The 19,391-nt window shown below is 45.8% G+C and overlaps 1 long non-coding RNA gene across 1 annotated transcript in view; it reads right to left on the minus strand.

Moving 5' to 3' along the window:
• LOC123772671 (uncharacterized) overlaps positions 1–19,391 on the minus strand; it is a 34,849-nt gene that overhangs the window by 7,556 nt on the left and 7,902 nt on the right. Inside the window, exons 2-3 of the long non-coding RNA XR_011228894.1 lie at positions 18,208–18,370; positions 10,991–11,089 (exon numbers count right to left, since the gene is read on the minus strand). This is a non-coding gene — a long non-coding RNA (uncharacterized lncRNA). The remainder of the gene's footprint in view (positions 1–10,990; positions 11,090–18,207; positions 18,371–19,391) is intronic.

Consider the following 19,391-nt stretch of genomic DNA (forward strand, 5'->3'; position numbering starts at 1 on the left):
CGGGTTCAGTGACGAAAGGGGGATTGACAATAAAAGGTTCCCCTCGCTCTCGACGTCGGGTACTACAGTTCTACGGGTGCAAGAGTATGCCTCCTCAAGCACCCGGGCGTCAAAATAGAAGAAGTCCAAGGGAAGAACCAGAACGAGCAAAAGGTCGGCAGGAAACGGCAAGCAGATAGGAGAAGAGGGGGGAGAAAAACGAAACAGAAGGAAAAGGAAAAGATGCCCAGCAGAATTGGAGAGGACGGCAGCAGGAGCACAAGGCAAGAAAAGGACAGAGGACTGTCCCAAGGAGCATCACACTCCGGCAGCCGCCCACTAAGCACCCACACGGCGGCAACGAGCTGAGCGGGGAGGGGTGGTAGAAGGATAAAAAGAAGGCTTAATTAAACCAAAGAAATTAAAGGTTCCTCCAAAAAAGATTTGACTGGAGGCATACCACAAGGGTCTATACCTTATATACATCAATAACAAATCAAAATATTAAAAACCACATCAAATTTGCAGATGACGCCAAGATTTATGGTATAAAGAACATGAAACTATTATATCGAGTCCTTACAAAGATCTACATGAACTCTAAAAATGGTTCAAAGACTGGCAAATTCTTCTTAATATACGTTTAACATTGCAAAACCTTAGAGGTGAGCCAGAACAATCCATATGGTGCAGGCAAAATCTCTTTTTTAAACTGCGTGGCTTCTGCAAAAATTCCCCTACAATAAAACACTGTTTTGTGCGAGATGGTAAAATTATAGCTAGGAGGACTGACACTGGAAAAACCTATTCAATAACCACAGAAGCTCACCTTAATTCTTTCCTCAGTGACTGTGGGATATCTGCTGTATAGCCTGAATTCAAATTATAATCTCATTTAACTACCTTTGTGTACTCTAGCTCTGCCTTTCCCTTCAAAAGGTTTTAACTTTAGTTAAAAAAAAAAAAGAATAATATTGTCATCTATATTATTGTCTTTTTTTTTTTTTACTCCCATATTCCAATAGTACACTGGCTTTGCCTGTGTCCTCTAGTATTAACTTCATTATCTAGTGTTCCTGAGTGTATCTCTATTTAAACTACCTCAGTTTGTTTTAATGTAACTTTAGTATTCAACTATAATGTACTTATAATAGTATAGTATGCAAGCTTTTCATCTTATAGATTTCATAATTGTTTTTTTTTTTTACTTTTTTGGTCATCTATTGTTATTAATTATTCTAGTTAATTTTTTACATTCCTAGTTCCCATTAAGTTTTTTTTTCTTTTTACTTAAAATTACCATTAAGATTATTTTACTTTAGAATTTTTAATCTACTTTTTTCTTTGTTTTCTATTTTGTAATTTGCCATTCTTGCCTTGTTTTCCTGCAAACAGCCTTTTTATGCAGACAAGTATAGACCCAGAACTAAACCTCTTATCCACTATCTATGACAATCATCACTTCAATGATCAAAATTGCAGATATTTTACAGCACATGATGTAAACAATGTATTAACAGATAATCACAATATCTCTGTAATCAACTTGAACGTTAGATCCCTAGGTAAACACTTCGATGATGTTAGTGCCTTGATTGAAACTATTGACAACAAATTCTCTTTTATTATACTTATTGAAACGTGGTTGAAAGAGGATAATACTCAACTCTTTAACATGCCTAACTACTCGGCAATTCACAACTGTCGTCAAATGCAGAGAGGTGGTGGTACTGCTCTTTACTACCACCAAGAACTAACATGCTTAAAAATAATTTGAACTAGAGACTGCTGTGGGGAGTATATCTTCGCCAGTTTCAGAGTCAAGGGTGCCGAGTCTGTCCTGTCTGTGGGTGCAGTCTATAGAATTCCTAACACTGATGTGTCTGAATTCAACTCAAACCTTAGAAATCTAATACTAGATAACAGATTGAACAAAAACCATCTAATTATCGCAGAGGACTTTAATATTGACCTCTGCGAGCCTGAACACCCTACTGCTGTTAGCTTCATCAACTGTATGAATTCCTGCTTCCTCATACCCTTAATCACTAGACCAACTAGAATCACTGATAGTACTGCTACGACTCTAGATCACATCTGGACCAACATAACCTCTCCGCTTACTTCAGGTATAATCACCGATAGCACTACAGACCATTACCCCACATTTCTCTTAACTAACATTAGCAAACCACCTCTAGAGACAAGGGAGTTAAGCTTTAGGCTGCACAATGAAACTGCTATAAACAATTTTATAACTGCTGCTGATAATGTCAATTGGGAGTCCGAGTTAGGTAACATAGGGGACATCAACCTAGCAGTGCAATCTTTTCTTCAAACAACTCTTAGCCTTTATAACACCCACTGTCCTATGCTTACAAAACAAGTCACAAGCAAAAGACTTAACAATCCTTGGCTTACAAAGGGAATACTTAAATCCATTAACAAAAAACACGACCTTGAGAAGAAGTATAGGCTAGGAACAGTTTCCAAAGAATTCTCAAAGAATTACTCGTTATTGCTATCTAAAATAATTAGACGAGCAAAAACTAAATACTATGAAGATAAATATACCCAAATAAAGAGCAACATTAAAAAAACTTGGAGCACAATTTCACAAATATTGGGATCAAAGAAGATTTTAAATAACAAACCAACACTCCTTTCCAATAACGCTGGTCAGCTTTCAGCCTCTGATTCTGCTATTGAGTTCAATAGGTTCTTCTCTTCCATTGGGTCATCCCTTGCAAATGATATTCCATCTTCCTGTACTGATGTTAAGGACTATCTTACAGGTAACTATCCAGTCTCTGTACCTAAAGCCTACTAGTTCCACTGATGTCAATGAAATAATCCTTTCCCTTAAAACCAAGTCTAGTGCCCTCGAGGAGATACCAACTTTAATTTACAAAAAAGCCTCCAGATCTCTAGCCCCTGCTATTGCATTGCTCTTCAACAAGTCACTTGAACTCCAAACCTTTCCTGACATTCTAAAAAAAGCAAGAGTAACCCCTGTCCACAAATGTGGTGATCTCACAGATGTTAACAACTACAGACCTATATCAATCCTGCCTAACTTGTCAAAAATATTCGAAAAACTAATCTACAAGCAGCTTTACTCTTTTCTAGCCAAACACAATATACTTAGCTCTTGTCAATATGGCTTCAGACCCAAAAAAAGCACTAACGATGCACTTATTAGTATGATTAACTTAATTCACGCAGCTCTTGATAAAAAGGAGTTTCCTGTTGGGTTATTTGTGGACCTGCGTAAGGCTTTTGACACTGTCAACCATCAAAACCTTCTTCTTAAATTACATCATTATGGAGTCAGAGGACACTCCCTGCAATACCTCAAATCTTATCTTACTGACAGGCTCCAGTATGTTTCTGTGAATAATACAATTTCTCCCACCCTACCCATCAACATTGGTGTTCCTCAGGGCAGCATACTTGCCCCTCTCCTCTTTCTCATCTACATTAATGACCTTCCAAATGCCTCCCAACACCTCAAACCAATTCTATTTGCTGACGACACAACCTTCATTTACTCCAGTCCTGACCCCCTTGCTCTAAATGCCACAGTAAATACTGAGCTAGAGAAAGTTCATCTTTGGCTAACCGCCAACAAACTCACCCTTAACATTGACAAAACGTTTTATATTCTGTTTGGCAATAAGTCCTCTAATCAGATAAATCTCAAAATAAACAATACCCAAATTTGTAACAAATTAGATGGCAAATTCCTTGGCGTTCTCATCGACCACAAGCTGAATTTCCAGGGTCACATTCTAAATATATCAAAAAAAGTTTCAAAAACTGTTGGCATTCTTTCTAAGATCAGATATTATGTACCCCGCCCTGCCCTGGTTACTCTCTATTACTCCCTCATCTATCCATACCTCAACTATGGTATTTGTGCTTGGGGTTCTACTAGCCAAAATCATTTACGTCCTCTTATTACCCAACACAAAGCTGCTATTAGGACAATATCCAACTCTGGCCCCAGACATCACTCGGTACCCTTACTCAAATCTCTGAATATGTTAGATATTAAGTCACTGCACATTCTCTCTTGTGTATTATACATATATAAAACGCTGAACTGTAATGCCAATCCTGACCTCAAAAGCTTCATTGAAGGTTGTAACAGAACCCATGAGCACCACACCAGAAATAAATACAGTTTTGATATTCCTAGAGTACGACTTAATCAAACTAGAAATGCTCTACAAATCAAGGGACCCAGAATGTGGAATGACCTTCCCAGCCATGTTTAAGACTGTACCTCTCTCAACCAGTTTAAGATAAAAACTAAACACTACCTAATAAATTCCCTGTAACCTACCTCACTCCTCTATTGTCAAACTATGTCTGTAATTTTTTTTGTTTAATCAACACTGTTTGTCAACCTATTGTATTTGTGCTGCTTTTTCAGTCATGTTCCCCCCTTTTTTTTTTTTTTATCTTTATTTGTATTTGTTCTCAACACTTTTTATTCTTTATGCTCAATTAGTATTAAGTTCTAGATATTAATGTTTTTCTTGCCCGAAACGCATTGCGTAATAGTGGCTTTAGGCATTGTATGTACAGGTACTAGCTCTATCTATATATCAATCCATTAATGTAACATCACTTGTATGTATGTATGTACCTTACCTGAATAAACATATTTATTTTATTTTATTTTATTTATTTTATATCACAACTACCACATTAACATTAAAATGAAGCAGAACGATGAAATAAAGGACCTTGAGCAAGAATCCATCATTAACCAAAAGTTGCTGCACTAATATCACAATTACTAACAAAACTTTTGAAATAATTTAGCGACATTTTGACTTTAAGGAAAAGAAGGTAGTTATTCTACTGTCAAAACACTTATACACCAGATATCTATTATCACTTAGATAATTGTATCCAAGCATGGACACCCCCCCCACTCTCTTTAAAAAAACACATCTACTTTCAAACAACTTCAACACTGGCCAACAAAAATATTTCTAAAACTAAGTCGACTAATACCAGGAACAACTGAGGGCCACGACAAACACTGCAGCCCTCTCCTACCCCCAAGTTTTATGCTATTAATGATCCAAAAAATTTTGATATACTTCCTACAGACGAGTCCCGTGACAGGACGACTTGGCGAGTAAACTGAAGCACGATACAGGTGTCAACAGACATCAGTCAGCCCACTTGTCACCACAGTGGATAAATAACATTATAACCCGCAATTTTGTACGACTCCCTGTGGCCATTTAAATCAATAAAACCCAGGGTTGTGGCAATGTTATACAGCATAAGGTAAGGTATACAGGAATGCCTGGTAATGTCTAGTCCTAGTATGTCCTTTAGGCGACTAAACTGAATAATAACATTTCTGGTGTTAGACTATTTAATCCGAGTTTCTCAATCGGTACAAACTTTTAAAACCAAATAGGAATGCGCTTTAAACGTCCATTTATTTGGAGATTCTGCTTACCAGAATACAAATTACCGAGCTATGAAAGTACTACGAGGCAAGTTTAACTGGATGAGTGTTTGCCTATCCACTCCCCCATGAGGTATGTGATAACAATGAATAAAGAAACGGTCTTTGTGCATTCAGCGTGCAAAACTTTGACATGACCAATATAGCCAGGTCATACCTACCCCTCCTACATACCCCCTAACTCCCTTCTACTCCCTCACTCCTGCCTTCCCTCCTACCCCTTCATTCCTCCCTCCTGCCTTCCCTCCTACCCCTTCATTCCTCCCTCCTGCCCTCTCATTCCTCCCTGCTACCCCCTCATTCCTCCCTATTACCCTCTCACTCCTCCCCCTTCCTCCTGCCTCTTCACTCTTCCCTTCTACACCCTACGCCCGCACTCCTCCTCCGCTTCACTCGCGCCCCTCACTACTACCCCCTAACTCCTCCTCCCCCCTCACTTCCCCCATACTCCCCAACTTTCCCCCACACTCCTCATACATAGAGTATGGAGGGAATATGGAGGGAAAATGGGGTAGTATGGGGGAGCGAAAGGGAAAGTGGGGGAGTATGAATATCGGAAATATCGCAAATCTGAGACCTGAACAAGATTTTTCACCCAAATTCTGGCTCTCTGCACGTATTCGCAGTTTGAAATTCTGACTTTTTATACCAATAATATGCCAATTACTGAAAGCGGCAGTGGGTCATATTTTGCCCAAAACCCCCAGCAGTTTTCAAAATATCTCAAACATCCCAATTTCGAGGCCTGAGCCATATTTTTGAGCCAAATTCTGGCTCTCTGCACGTATTCGCAGTTTGAAATTACGACTTTTTTTTACCAAACATATGCCAAGTATTGAAAGCGGCAGTGGGTCATATTTTCCCTAAACCCCCCAGCAGTTTTCAAAATATCCCAAACATCCCAATTTCGAGGCTTGAGCCAAATTCTGGCTCTCTGCACGTATTCGCAGTTTGAAATTACAAAATTTTTTACCGAACACATGCCAATTACTGAGAGCGGCGGTGGGTCATACTTTGCCCAAACCCCCTTGCAGTTTTCAAAATATCCCAAACATCGCAATTTCGAGGCCTGAGCCATATTTTGGAGCCAAATTCTGGCTCTTTGCACGTATTCGCAGTTTGAAATTACGACTTTTTTTACCGAACATATGCCAAGTACTTAATGCGGCGGTGGGTCGTATTTTGCCCAAAACCCCCAGCAGTTTTCAAAATATCCCAAACATCCCAATTTCGAGGCCTGAGCCATATTTTGGAGCCAAATTCTGGCTCTCTGAACGTATTCGCAGTTTGAAATTACGAAATTTTTTACTGAACACATGCCAATTACTGAAAGCGGCGGTGGGTCATATTTTGCCCAAACCCCCCTGCAGTTTTCAAAATATCTCATACATCCAAATTTTGAGGCCTGAGCCATATTTTGGAGCCAAATTCTGGCTCTCTGCACGTATTCGCAGTTTGAAAATATGACCTTTTTTACCAAACAGATGCCAAGTACTGAAAGCGGCAGTGGGACATATTTTGCCCAAACCCCCCTGCAGATTTCAAAATATCTCAAACATCCCAATTTCGAGGCCTGAGCCATATTTTGGAGCCAAATTCTGGCTCTCTGCACGTATTCGCAGTTTGAAATTACGACTTTTTTTTACCGAACATATGCCAAGTACTGAAAGCGGCAGTGGGTCATATTTTGCCCAAACCCCCCTGCAGTTTTCAAAATATCTTAAACATCCCAATTTCGAGGCCTGAGCCATAGTTTGGAGCCAAATTCTGGCTCTCTGCACGTATTCGCTGTTTGAAATTACGACTTTTTTTTACCGAACATATGTAAAGTACTGAACGCGGCAGTGGGACATATTTTGCCCAAACCCCCCTGCAGTTTTCAAAATATCTCAAACATCCCAATTTCGAGGCCCGAGCCATATTTTGGAGCCAAATTCTGGCTCTCTGCACGTATTCGCAGTTTGAAATTACGACTTTTTTTAACGAACATATGCCAAGTACTGAAAGCGGCGGCGGGTCATATTTTGCCCAAACCCCCTTGCAGTTTTCAAAATATCTGAAACATCTCAATTTCGAGGCCTGAGCCATATTTTGGAGCCAAATTCTGGCTCTCTGCACGTATTCGCAGTTTGAAAATATGACCTTTTTTACCGAACATATGCCAAGTACTGAAAGCGGCAGTGGGACATATTTTGCCCAAACCCCCCCTGCAGATTTAAAAATATCTCAAACATCCCAATTTCGAGGCCTGAGCCATATTTTTGAGCCAAATTCTGGCTCTCTGCACGTATTCGCAGTTTGAAATTACGAAATTTTTTACCGAACACATGCCAATTACTGAAAGCGGCGGTGGGTCATATTTTGCCCAAACCCCCCTGCAGTTTTCAAAATATCTCAAACATCCCAATTTCGAGGCCTGAGCCATATTTTGGAGCCAAATTCTGGCTCTCTGCACGTATTCGAAGTTTGAAATTACGACTTTTTTTACCGAACACATGCCAAGTACTTAATGCGGCGGTGGGTCATATTTTGCCCAAAACCCCCAGCAGTTTTCAAAATATCCCAAACATCCCAATTTCGAGGCCTGAGCCATATTTTGGAGCCAAATTCTGGCTCTCTGAACGTATTCGCAGTTTGAAATTACGAAATTTTTTACCAAACACATGCCAATTACTGAAAGCGGCGGTAGGTCATACTTTGCGCAAACCCCCCTGCAGTTTTCAAAATATCTCAAACATCCCAATTTCGAGGCCTGAGCGATATTTTTGAGCCAAATTCTGGCTCTCTGCATGTATTCGCAGTTTGAAATTACGAAATTTTTTACCGAACACATGCCAATTACTGAAAGCGGCGGTGGGTCATACTTTGCCCAAACCCCCCTGCAGTTTTCAAAATATCTCAAACATCCCAATTTCGAGGCCTGAGCGATATTTTTGAGCCAAATTCTGGCTCTCTGCACGTATTTGCAGTTTGAAACTACAAAATTTTTTACCGAACACATGCCAATTACTGAAAGCGGCGGTGGGTCATACATTGCCCAAACCCCCCTGCAGTTTTCAAAATATCTCAAACATCCCAATTTCGAGGCCTGAGCGATATTTTTGAGCCAAATTCTGGCTCTCTGCACGTATTCGCAGTTTGAAACTACGAAATTTTTTACCGAACACATGCCAATTACTGAAAGCGGCGGTGGGTCATACATTGCCCAAACCCCCCTGCAGTTTTCAAAATATCTCAAACATCCCAATTTCAAGGCCTGAGCCATATTTTGGAGCCAAATTCTGGCTCTCTGCACGTATTAGCAGTTTGAAATTATGACTTTCTTTTACCGAACATATGCCAAGTACTGAAAGCGGCAGTGGGTTATATTTTGCCCAAACCCCCCTGCAGTTTTCAAAATATCTTAAACATCCCAATTTCGAGGCCTGAGCCATATTTTGGAGCCAAATTCTGGCTCTCTGCACGTATTCGCAGTTTGAAATTACGACTTTTTTTAACGAACATATGCCAAGTACTGAAAGCCGCGGCGGGTCATATTTTGCCCAAACCCCCTTGCAGTTTTCAAAATATCTCAAACATCCCAATTTCGAAACCTGAGCCATATTTTGGAGCCAAATTCTGGCTCTCTGCACGTATTCGCAGTTTGAAATTACGACTTTTTTATACCGAACATATGCCAAGTACTGACAGCGGCGGTGGGTCATATTTTGCCCAAACCCCCCAGCAGTTTTCAAAATATCCCAAACATCCCAATTTCGAGGCCTGAGCCATATTTTGCAGCCAAATTCTGGCTCTCTGAACGTATTCGCAGTTTGAAATTACGAAATTTTTTACCGAACACATGCCAATTAATGAAAGCGGCGGTGGGTCATATTTTGCCCAAACCCCCCTGCAGTTTTCAAAATATCGCAAACATCCAAATTTCGAGGCCTGAGCCATATTTTGGAGCCAAATTCTGGCTCTCTGCACGTATTCGCAGTTTGAAAATACGACCTTTTTCACCGAACATATGCCAAGTACTGAAAGCGGCAGTGGGACATATTTTGCCCAAACCCCCCTGCAGATTTCAAAATATCTCAAACATCTCAATTTCGAGGCCTGAGCCATATTTTTGAGCCAAATTCTGGCTCTCTGCACGTATTCGCAGTTTGAAATTACGAAATTTTTTACCGAACACATACCAATTACTGAAGGCGGCGTTGGGTCAAATTTTGCCCAAACCCCCCAGCAGTTTTCAAAATATCCCAAACATCACATTTTCGAGGCCTGAGTCATATATTGGAGCCAAATTCTGGCTCTCTGTTTCTTATCTCTACTGGAGATAAGAAACAGCCAATGTTGAATTTCAACTACCAAAGGATGGACTGGATTAAAGGATTCTAGAGCCATGAGGGCACTGCAAGTGTCAACTACAAACACAGAGGAGGATTGACAGCGAGAAAAGAGTTGATGAAGAGCATAGAGAATAGCATAAAGTTCTGCCATGAAGATGCTAGTCTCCGGAGGCAGGAGACACAAAGGTGCAGTCAGGAAAAACAACAGAGTAGCCTACACCGTCTGCAGACTTAAGACAAATTGGTGAAGACGGAAATAGAGTGGAAGTGTGAAGAAAAGTGTTCAAGGAAAAGGTGATTTAGAACTGTAGGAGGGGTAAAAGTTTTAGTCATGTGGGTCAAGGCTTACAGAATTTAGGAACGGGGACCCCTCCATAGGGGCAAAGACGGAATGACACGAGGGGAAATATTGGTAACACAAACTGAAAGAGCATTTTGTAAGAGAGACAACCGTACAGAAAGAGATAGGTGGTGAAGGGGAACAGGAACCACAGGATGGGTAAAGGTCAAGGCATGACATAAGCAAGAGTGAGGGTGCTGTAAGGACCGTGCAAGGTGGAGAAGACAGTAGCGATCATGGCGATCCTGTAGAAACAGGACGCCAGTTTCAACATACAGGCTTAGGGTAGGTGTCGAAGGAAAGGTACCAGAGCTGACCCGTAACCCAGTATGATGTAGTGTGTCCAGATGGTGAAGGGTAGAAGGAGAAGCAGACGAGTAAACAGGGCCATAATCGAGTTTAGACAGAACGAGAGAGGAATGTAAAGAGAGGAGCAGTGTTGATTAGCTCCCCAAGAAGTATGGGACATGACCTAAAGTTAGTTAAGGGCCTTAGAGCATTCAACTCGGACGTAAAAAATATGGGGCGACAAAGACAAACGAGTGTCAAAGATTAGCCCTAAAAGCTTTAGCAGATTCTTTGTACAAAAGGGGATGACCCCTGTTACCTAACAGTAAATAGGTATCTGGGAGTTAGCTGTTACAGGCTGCTTCCTAGGGGGGTGCGTGTGTGGGAGAAAAAAAAATTTAGTAGTTAACCACTGAACTGCTCTGTCTCCAAATAACACCCTGGTGCACAAGAAATAAATTCTTTCCAAAAAATTTTTTTCTCTTCTTATATTGTTAAAATGCAGAGTCTGATCACGGGGAAACTAAACAAAAAATATTGTATGTGACTTACTTTAGCTGCGATGGAGCTGGGAAGTTGAGCAAATTATGGGCGCTGAGCGTTGGAGCGATGGGGGTCTGTCGGCCCCGCCACCCCGTGCGACGGCAGTTGCTGCGAATAAAATGTTGCGCAATTATTTTGAAGTTTCTCATTCATTTCTTCCTTTTTTTTGCTGTAATATTATTTAAAAGTGTGTAATTTGTGGAATTTATATAATTCAAAGTATAGAACATCGCTATGCTCAAAATTATGGGCCTCATATATGCGACATATTCTACAATCAAACAGTGCTTTTGCTGTTATTACACTATATACACACATTGTATATACCCATCTACGTATGTATTCACCATAACGATCTACTATGTTGGTATGGTGAGCCCAAAAAACATGAGTGAGCTGCCACACCCTGCCAGTCCTCCCTCCCTCCTCCAACACATTACTCGCCAACATTCCTCCTCTCAAAATACTGTTATTGTGTTTATTACACTATTTACACACGTTATGTATAAGTATGTACATGTTTTATTCATGTACATACGTACATACTTGCCATCTCCTCACCTCTCTCTCTTGCCTACTTAATGCTCTTGCTTCCCTCATCTCATCACAATCGACTTTATAATGGTCCAGGACGGATCGAAATGTCGTCGTCTATTCAATTTCCAGTGTGTGGTTTGGTCAACAATGAAATCTTCATGCAAGATCTTATAAAGAAAACCCCTAGAACGAATTTTGCAGATACGAAAGAGTTTAAGGTGAGTAGGGGATGGTTTGAGAAATTTTGAAAAAAACCAGCGTTGAATGTAATGAAACGCCATTTTCTGGGTGAGACCCGGAGGCTCCCTGGAGCTTTACCGGCTGATATGCTAATGTCAGACTTTGGCATCAGTCATGTGTATGGAGTTCTAGGGCCTACCGGGGACCACGAGCCAGAACCTGGCCCCATCAGAGAGGCAAGGGGAGCAATGGCCTATAGAAACCCCCGTGTGGTTGGAAGCATTCTATGTCTGCCATCGACCGGGTCAAGCATCCAGAAAGGTAAGCATTCCAAAACAAACCCCTATTCTGGTGAAAATTGCTACCTAAACCCGAACTAGTGGATAGAACTCTTCAACAGAAAACAAGGAAACTAGCATGATGTCATACGTCACCGCGCCGCTGTCTGCGCAGCTCCCCCCTCCCCGGGAGGGGGAAGGGGGAGCCCCAGACCTCCCATGCCGGCTATCCACCCATCAGTTCTGAGGCTGGATGTCAAAACACGCGAAAAACGCCGACCGGAGGGAGGGAGGGTTGCCGGGGAGCCTCCGGGTCTCACCCAGAAAATGGCGTTTCATTACATTCAACGCTGGTTTTCTGGGGGGAGCCCCGTCGGCTCCCCGGAGCTAACTACCCACAGAGGAAGGTCAAAGGGACAGAACCGGGAGGCGGACACCACGCACCCCTCAAGGAGGCGAGACAGCCGACAGCAAACGCCAACCCAAGGCGCCACAGCCCCAAAATTCCCGAGAACAACAAGAGAACCACGAGCAGCAAGGCCCCTGCACGAACACCAAAAATCCATGCCCGAAAGACCGCAAGTCCACGTCGCCCAGACGGCAGCGAGAGCAGCGAAGCCACGAACGCCACAGGCATGAGGGAAGAACCCAGGCAGCTTAGCCGCAAGAACACGGCTGACCACCCGGGACACTATCACCCGCGAACCGGGAAGAACAGAACCTGGATCAACGCAAAACGCGCTCCGGACCCAAACGCTGTGGCACGCAAACAACAGCGGAGGGCCGCCACTGAACACAAAAACGACACACCCCCAGCCTGACCAACGAAGCACCAACAAACCCTGGACCCCTCCAGAATGCAGCAGCCCCACCCCGCGCCAGAAAAGATGGAGACTGCTGCCACCAAACAACCAAAACGCTAAAACCAAAGGAGCAAGAAAACTCAGCGACCCGACCCCTAGAGGCAAAGGTACAAAGGAAAGAGCCGACGAAAAAACACACCGGAACCGAAGGGGCACTACCAACCGAGGAGAAGACAGAGCACGCTGACCAGAGACCAGGATGGTGCAAGCGGCGCACGAACAGGCCGGAGGTGAAACGACGCACAAGACAGCTGACTAACGGTGCAGAAACAACACCAAGACCGAAAGCAAGCTGAAGCGGCTCCGCCCGCGCCGCACGAAAAGAGGCGACAGTATGGGGCAAGACGACGGCCCCCAACCCCCACCAGAAAACCAAGCCGAGAGTAAACCAAGCCAACAAGAGTAACCACCTAAGAAGGGACAGGAAAAGGAAGGACCGCCAAAATACCCCATACTGCCGCCAAGAGAAGCACGCAGGTGGGACACCTACCACGAAGCCACCCGACCACCAACCGGAGGCGAGACCGCGAGGCAGAACATAAGCAGCCCCGACAAGGCCCCTCCGAGCCCAGGAAAAAGGCGGAGCCGCGGGAAGATCTCGGGTGCGACCACCGAAACCCAGGTACAAGGAGATGGAACGTCTGCCGAACAGAAAAACTCCCCAAAGCATGCAAGCCCGCCAGGAGTTCAGAAACGACAGGTCCGACGCGAGACATCGCAAGACCCCCCAAAAAAAAACCAACCGGCATGGCAAGCTAGGAAACCAAAGAAAGCGGAAGGGTCGCCGCCAGAACAGTACCCGAACCAAGGGGTACGAACAACTGCAATAGACCGAGACAAAGAAGCACTTCACAGGACACAGGCTGACCAATGCCTAAGAACACACGCAGAACATCCCTGCTGCAGAGGAGGCAGGAAGAAAGAGCAGAAGCACCAAAACCCCAGGAGAACAACCAGGGGTGGACAATCAGGCAGAGACAGAAAAACCCCCACGCAATCCCCAGGCACAAAACGGCAGCAAAGTGCCACTCCACAACCGGACACAGGAACAAGGACACGCCACCGTGAAACACGGTACCAATGCACACGTGCAGCAGCAGCAACAGGCACCACTGCAACAAGCAACATGAAAATAGCAACACCCTTCTGCAAAGGCAGAGAACGGAGCAGGCAGACCCTAGACAGGGCCAACGGAGACACGATAAAACCCTGCAGGCCCAGAAACCTGCACCAGGCGACCGACGGCGGAGAAACCCCGCTCGATACCTGCTGGATGAGGTACTGGGAGCTCTTTCACACCTGAAGCCCGGCCCAAGGCCAGGCGAGACCGGCCAGAGGGTGGCCCACCAGGCAGCTGCTAGGAGCAGTCCACCGGCCCACATACCCCCACAACCAGGACGGGCCAGAACAGCCATACGAAAACAGGCTAGTGCGCCCTGGAAGTCCACAGACGAACCAGCAAGAAAGCTTATGCTCGCAAGTAGGTCGTGTAACAAGCAGACCTCTGATGGTAATACAGTGTTCCCCAAATGTGCCAACAGCACCACTGCACTCCACTGGTACTATCCCGCAAGTTCTACCAGATAGGCGGGACCCAAGAGCCAGAGCTCAAAAACTTGCAAGCACAGCCAGGAGCCTACCAGGTGAGTACAGAACCAACCCTACAACCCCCACAACTCACAACAGTAAAAAAGGAGGGTCCCCTGAATGACTCCAGCATGGGTTGGACATGCACATGAGGGGGACAGGAAGGGTTGAAAAAGGGACAGTCACTGGTGTGCGAACGGTCTCAGTCGTACAAAAATATACCTAAATAAAGACAGGTATATAAACAACACCGCATCCAGCGCCCGGCCAAAAGACGCCAGACCGCAGAAACTCACCTGGCGAATGGTGGCACGAACTTGACACGACGCAACCGCGCCCAGAAGAACCTGGGAGCACCGCCAGGTGAAGACGCCAGAGCCGGACCCTGCCGGACCCGCAGGAGAGCAGGGAGAGGCGAAGGAGGCGGTCTACACCCATGACACATGGAAAACCGCGGTGGCCTCCCCACAACTGGGAACCAGGACACCCCCGGCGCGAAGGGACACATACCGCAACCAGGGAGAAGAACGAGAGACGAAGCACTGTAGCAAAAAGGGCGCAAAACACCAGCACTGAAACACCGCCCAGACCAAAACAAACTCCACGGCGCATGCGCATAACACGCTGGCCGAACCGCACACCCTCTCTGTGGGAAGGCGCCAGCCAGGACTACTGCACGAGAAAAGTAGCCAAAAGAGGAGCAGGAACAATAAAACCGGCCAAAGAAGCAGAGCCCAAAAAGGAACCCAACCGGGCGACAAGTAGCCCAACCGGGCGACAAGCAGCTCAACCGGGCGACAAGCAGCTCAACCGGGCGACAAGCAGCCCAACCGGGCGACAAGCAGCCCAACCGGGCGATAAGCAGCCCAACCGGGCGACAAGCAGCCCAACCGGGCGACAAGCAGCCCAACCGGGCGACAAGCAGCCCAACAGAGCGACAAGCAGCCCAACAGGGCGACAAGCAGCCCAACAGGGCGACAAGCAGCCCAACAGGGCGACAAGCAGCCCAACAGGGCGACAAGCAGCCGAACAGAGCGACAAGTAGCCCAACAGAGTGACAAGTAGCCCAACAGAGCGACAAGTAGCCCAACTGAGCGACAAGTAGCCCAACAGGGCAACAAGGACGAGGAGCCGACAGACGTTCCAATAATGCGGGAAGTAGCGAAAAACCTTCCCGTACCCTCGAGAACACAGAAGCCAACACTAGTCCCGAAGGCACACGAAGGCGCAGGCACACCCGATATCAGAAGTCACGCAGAACCCCATCGAACGGGGAAACATGACGAAAACACCGTCCCAAAAAGGGGTGGGAGGAAACATCCACCCACAGGACGGAACCAACCGACTCAAAGGCCAAGGAACTGAGCCCGGGGAGGGGCCGACGCCCAACAGCACGTACGGCGAGTGGGGAGGAAAGACCCCACTCCGCGTAACCACAAGCCCCGCCTAGAGGGGGATAAAAACCCCCACGGGGCCCAACCGGGCCAAGGCCTCCCAAGTCAGCCCCTCCCCAGCCCCGGGAACCTACACGACAGGCCCCGGGGCCGAGCCGTTCCCCCAAAGCCCCGGCCGTACCAGAAAACCGGGGCAGCCGTGAAAAACACTAAGGAAGGGAGCCCACTGGCAGACTCATACAACACGGCTGGAGGAACAGGCTCAAATGCCCCCGTCACTACCCCGGAAGGGGAATTCCCCGAGACTGCCCGAGTCTCAACACCATCAAAAACCCCGCCCCGAACCTACAGACGGTAAGGAGCCGGATGCAGGCAGGAAGGGTGAACCAGGGGAAAGACAAGGGGGCGTGGATAGAACCGAAGCAACCAACACCCCCAAGTCCCAAAACGAACTACAACGGGGCAGCCCCGGGGCTCCCGGGGAGGAACCACGAGAACGTTGCCACCACCAAGGCTCAAGTGCAACGCCCCTGCTGCCCGCACCTGCTTTGTCAGCACAACCGGGTAACCGAGCCCCAACGAGCAACCAAACTCGCAGGACTCCGGGTCGAAGGTGTCACCGACCCCACAGGCAGCAGACGGAGGCAAAACAGAGAGTCACCCAGAGACAAAGGGTGAGAGCAACCCTCAAACTCGCTGGAAGCGAGGGGGGGACTCTGGGGTCACATCCATCGGACCCGCGCGCCCCCAGGGGTTTCCCAGGGTCCCGAGCGTTTACTATAAGAGGACTCGCGCTCAGGTAATCCCAGGCAGGGTACTGCTAACCGGCACCCAAAGCTACCAAACAACTTTCTAAGACCTGAACCCCCGGGACGTGTATACTCACGGGGACCTAGGAGGGGGTACCACCCGAAAATACACAGAACACAAGGGACACAAGGGGCAAGAACGAAGGCAGACCCCCCCACCAGGTAGATAAACAAAAAGAAAAAGAAAACCCCGCAAGAGGACAGCGTACCCAAGCGGAACAGAGCCGGCCGCTATGATTGGTAAAGACAAGCTGCACAGTACCCCGTGCCCCACCAGTGCAAAAACTGCCCCTTACTCTAAGGCGAACAAGGGAGACAGAACACCCGAGCACACAAAGAGCGGCCGAAAACCAAGCAGTAAACGGCCAAGCAGGGGCAGGACCCAAGGAACTTGTGGAAGGAGGCCCCAAGCCCCAAGGGCAGTACTTACAGGGCACCTAGGGAAGGGAACCCTAGGCGCATGCAGCCCGAGTACTGGAGAAACACTCTTGGCTCACGCACCACCTAGAAAACAGACACCACACTCTAGGTACAGTGCTGAAACAACCACTGGAGCCGGAGCACATAACCGGTGCCTATAGCATCAGCCGAAGAACTGATGGGTGGATAGCCGGCGTGGGAGGTCTGGGGCTCCCCCTTCCCCCTCCCGGGGAGGGGGGAGCTGCGCAGACAGCGGCGCGGTGACGTATGACGTCATGCTAGTTTCCTTGTTTTCTGTTGAAGAGTTCTATCCACTAGTTCGGCTTTAGGTAGCAATTTTCACCAGAATAGGGGTTTGTTTTGGAATGCTTACCTTTCTGGATGCTTGACCCGGTCGATGGCAGACATAGAATGCTTCCAACCACACGGGGGTTTCTATAGGCCATTGCTCCCCTTGCCTCTCTGAGGGGGCCAGGTTCTGGCTCGTGGTCCCCGGTAGGCCCTAGAACTCCATACACATGACTGATGCCAAAGTCTGACATTAGCATATCAGCCAGTAAAGCTCCGGGGAGCCGACGGGGCTCCCCCCAGAAAGACGTGGTATTCATAGTGTTGTGAGGCATGGTGAGGGTGCCAGCTCAGACAAAGTAGGGGCTGAAAGATTTGTTCGTGATTTTAAAGATTTTGTAGATACTGTATTGATGGATATATTCCACAACAAGTGTTTAATTGTGAGGAGACATAGCTATTCTGGAAAAAATTGCCGAAGAGGACATACATTACCCAAGAGGAGACATCACTGCCCAGACACAAGCTAACTTGGGCTAACTTGTGTCAGGACAGGCTAACTCTTGTGCTGTGTGGCGATTTGAAAATTAAACCCTTGCTCGTGTATCATTAAAAAATCCAAGAGTTTTAAAAAATATATAACGTGCAGAAAAACTGTGATGTGGAGTGGTTTGCCCTGCCATCAAAAAATATCTGCAAGAGAAAAGTTTGACACTCAAGGTCCTGCTTCTCGACAATGCTCCTGCTCATCCTCCAGACTTATAGGATGCATTGTTGGGGCCACTTTTTTTTTTTTTAGGGATATTCCTACATGAGCCCTGAGTTTCTGGCTAATGTACCAATGACATAAAGGAGGAGTTTTCAACCTACCTTGTGTTAGGTGTGCAGAGGTCAATGGTTGAACATAATGTCAGGAGCAAAGGGGGGCGTTTGCCTCTTCGAACACAATTGCGACCATCTTCATCTCTTCGAACTATCCTAAATGCTCTCTTCACCTGTCTGACCAAATTGGGTGTCCAGACCACCTTTGAATCTGAAATTGTAAAATTAATAGCAATTTCAGAATATTCAGTCCATTTATACTAACAAAATTATACATACAGTACTGTAATTGAAATTTTACAGAATGATAAAGGCAATTTAGCAACTTTGTTAAAATGCACATGGGGGAAATACATGAAAATAGGTTAATATTGTTTGTAAGGTTGATGGGAAATGTTTATTACTTTTATGATTTAAAAGATGTATAGCCCTAATACTCCATCCTGGGTGCATTCCACCAGGTAATGACCACAGCAAAAGTTTTCCACGAGGCTCTATTGTCACACAAACTTTGCACATTTTCAAACTTGATTCATCTTCCCCCCCCCCCCCTCGTTCCAGGGGTTTTCTTTAAAAGGTCTTCATGCAAATGCCTTGGTTTCTCACAAATGATGGCCTCTGAAATGCTATCACCTGCTAACTCCTTGTTGTGTATCCAAATTAATAAAAACTTTTTAACATCCTCAAGTGTTTGTGTTCTTTGTTTCGGGATTGTTGATATGCCTTTTGCCACTTTAATGCTCATAATGTCCTTTTTCTTAGCAAGTATAGTGCATATTGTTGACATAGATTTGTTGTACTGCCTAGCTAGTTTATGTTCAAATAGCCAAAAATCCCAAAACAAATGTAATGCTTTACAAAGAATTCAGGCGCGATACTTACTAGGCAGGAGACACTGGTAAACTGAGGCGCGATCACCATGCCCCCACGCGCTAGGTCAGCCCATACGTATATCAACAAACTCCTTTCCCGAGGCAAAGTTTGTAACCCGATTCAAATTTTTCGAAGAAATTAGGCTCGTAACCCGAAAAGTTCATAAATATTCATTCGTAAGCCGAGGTGTCACTATATATAACTAAAAAATTAAATTCAGGATTACTTTCAACCCCCACCCCTTTTGCTCTACTCCATCGCCACTTACCTTCACCCCCCTCAGACATGGCTCCTTCTCACGGCGTTATTAACATGGACCCTGAAAGCAGCCAGTCAGACGAGGAGGGCGAGTATCTAGA

The sequence above is a fragment of the Procambarus clarkii genome, chromosome 17 (genome assembly GCF_040958095.1).
Source record: "Procambarus clarkii isolate CNS0578487 chromosome 17, FALCON_Pclarkii_2.0, whole genome shotgun sequence".
Taxonomy (NCBI): Eukaryota; Metazoa; Arthropoda; class Malacostraca; order Decapoda; family Cambaridae; genus Procambarus; species Procambarus clarkii.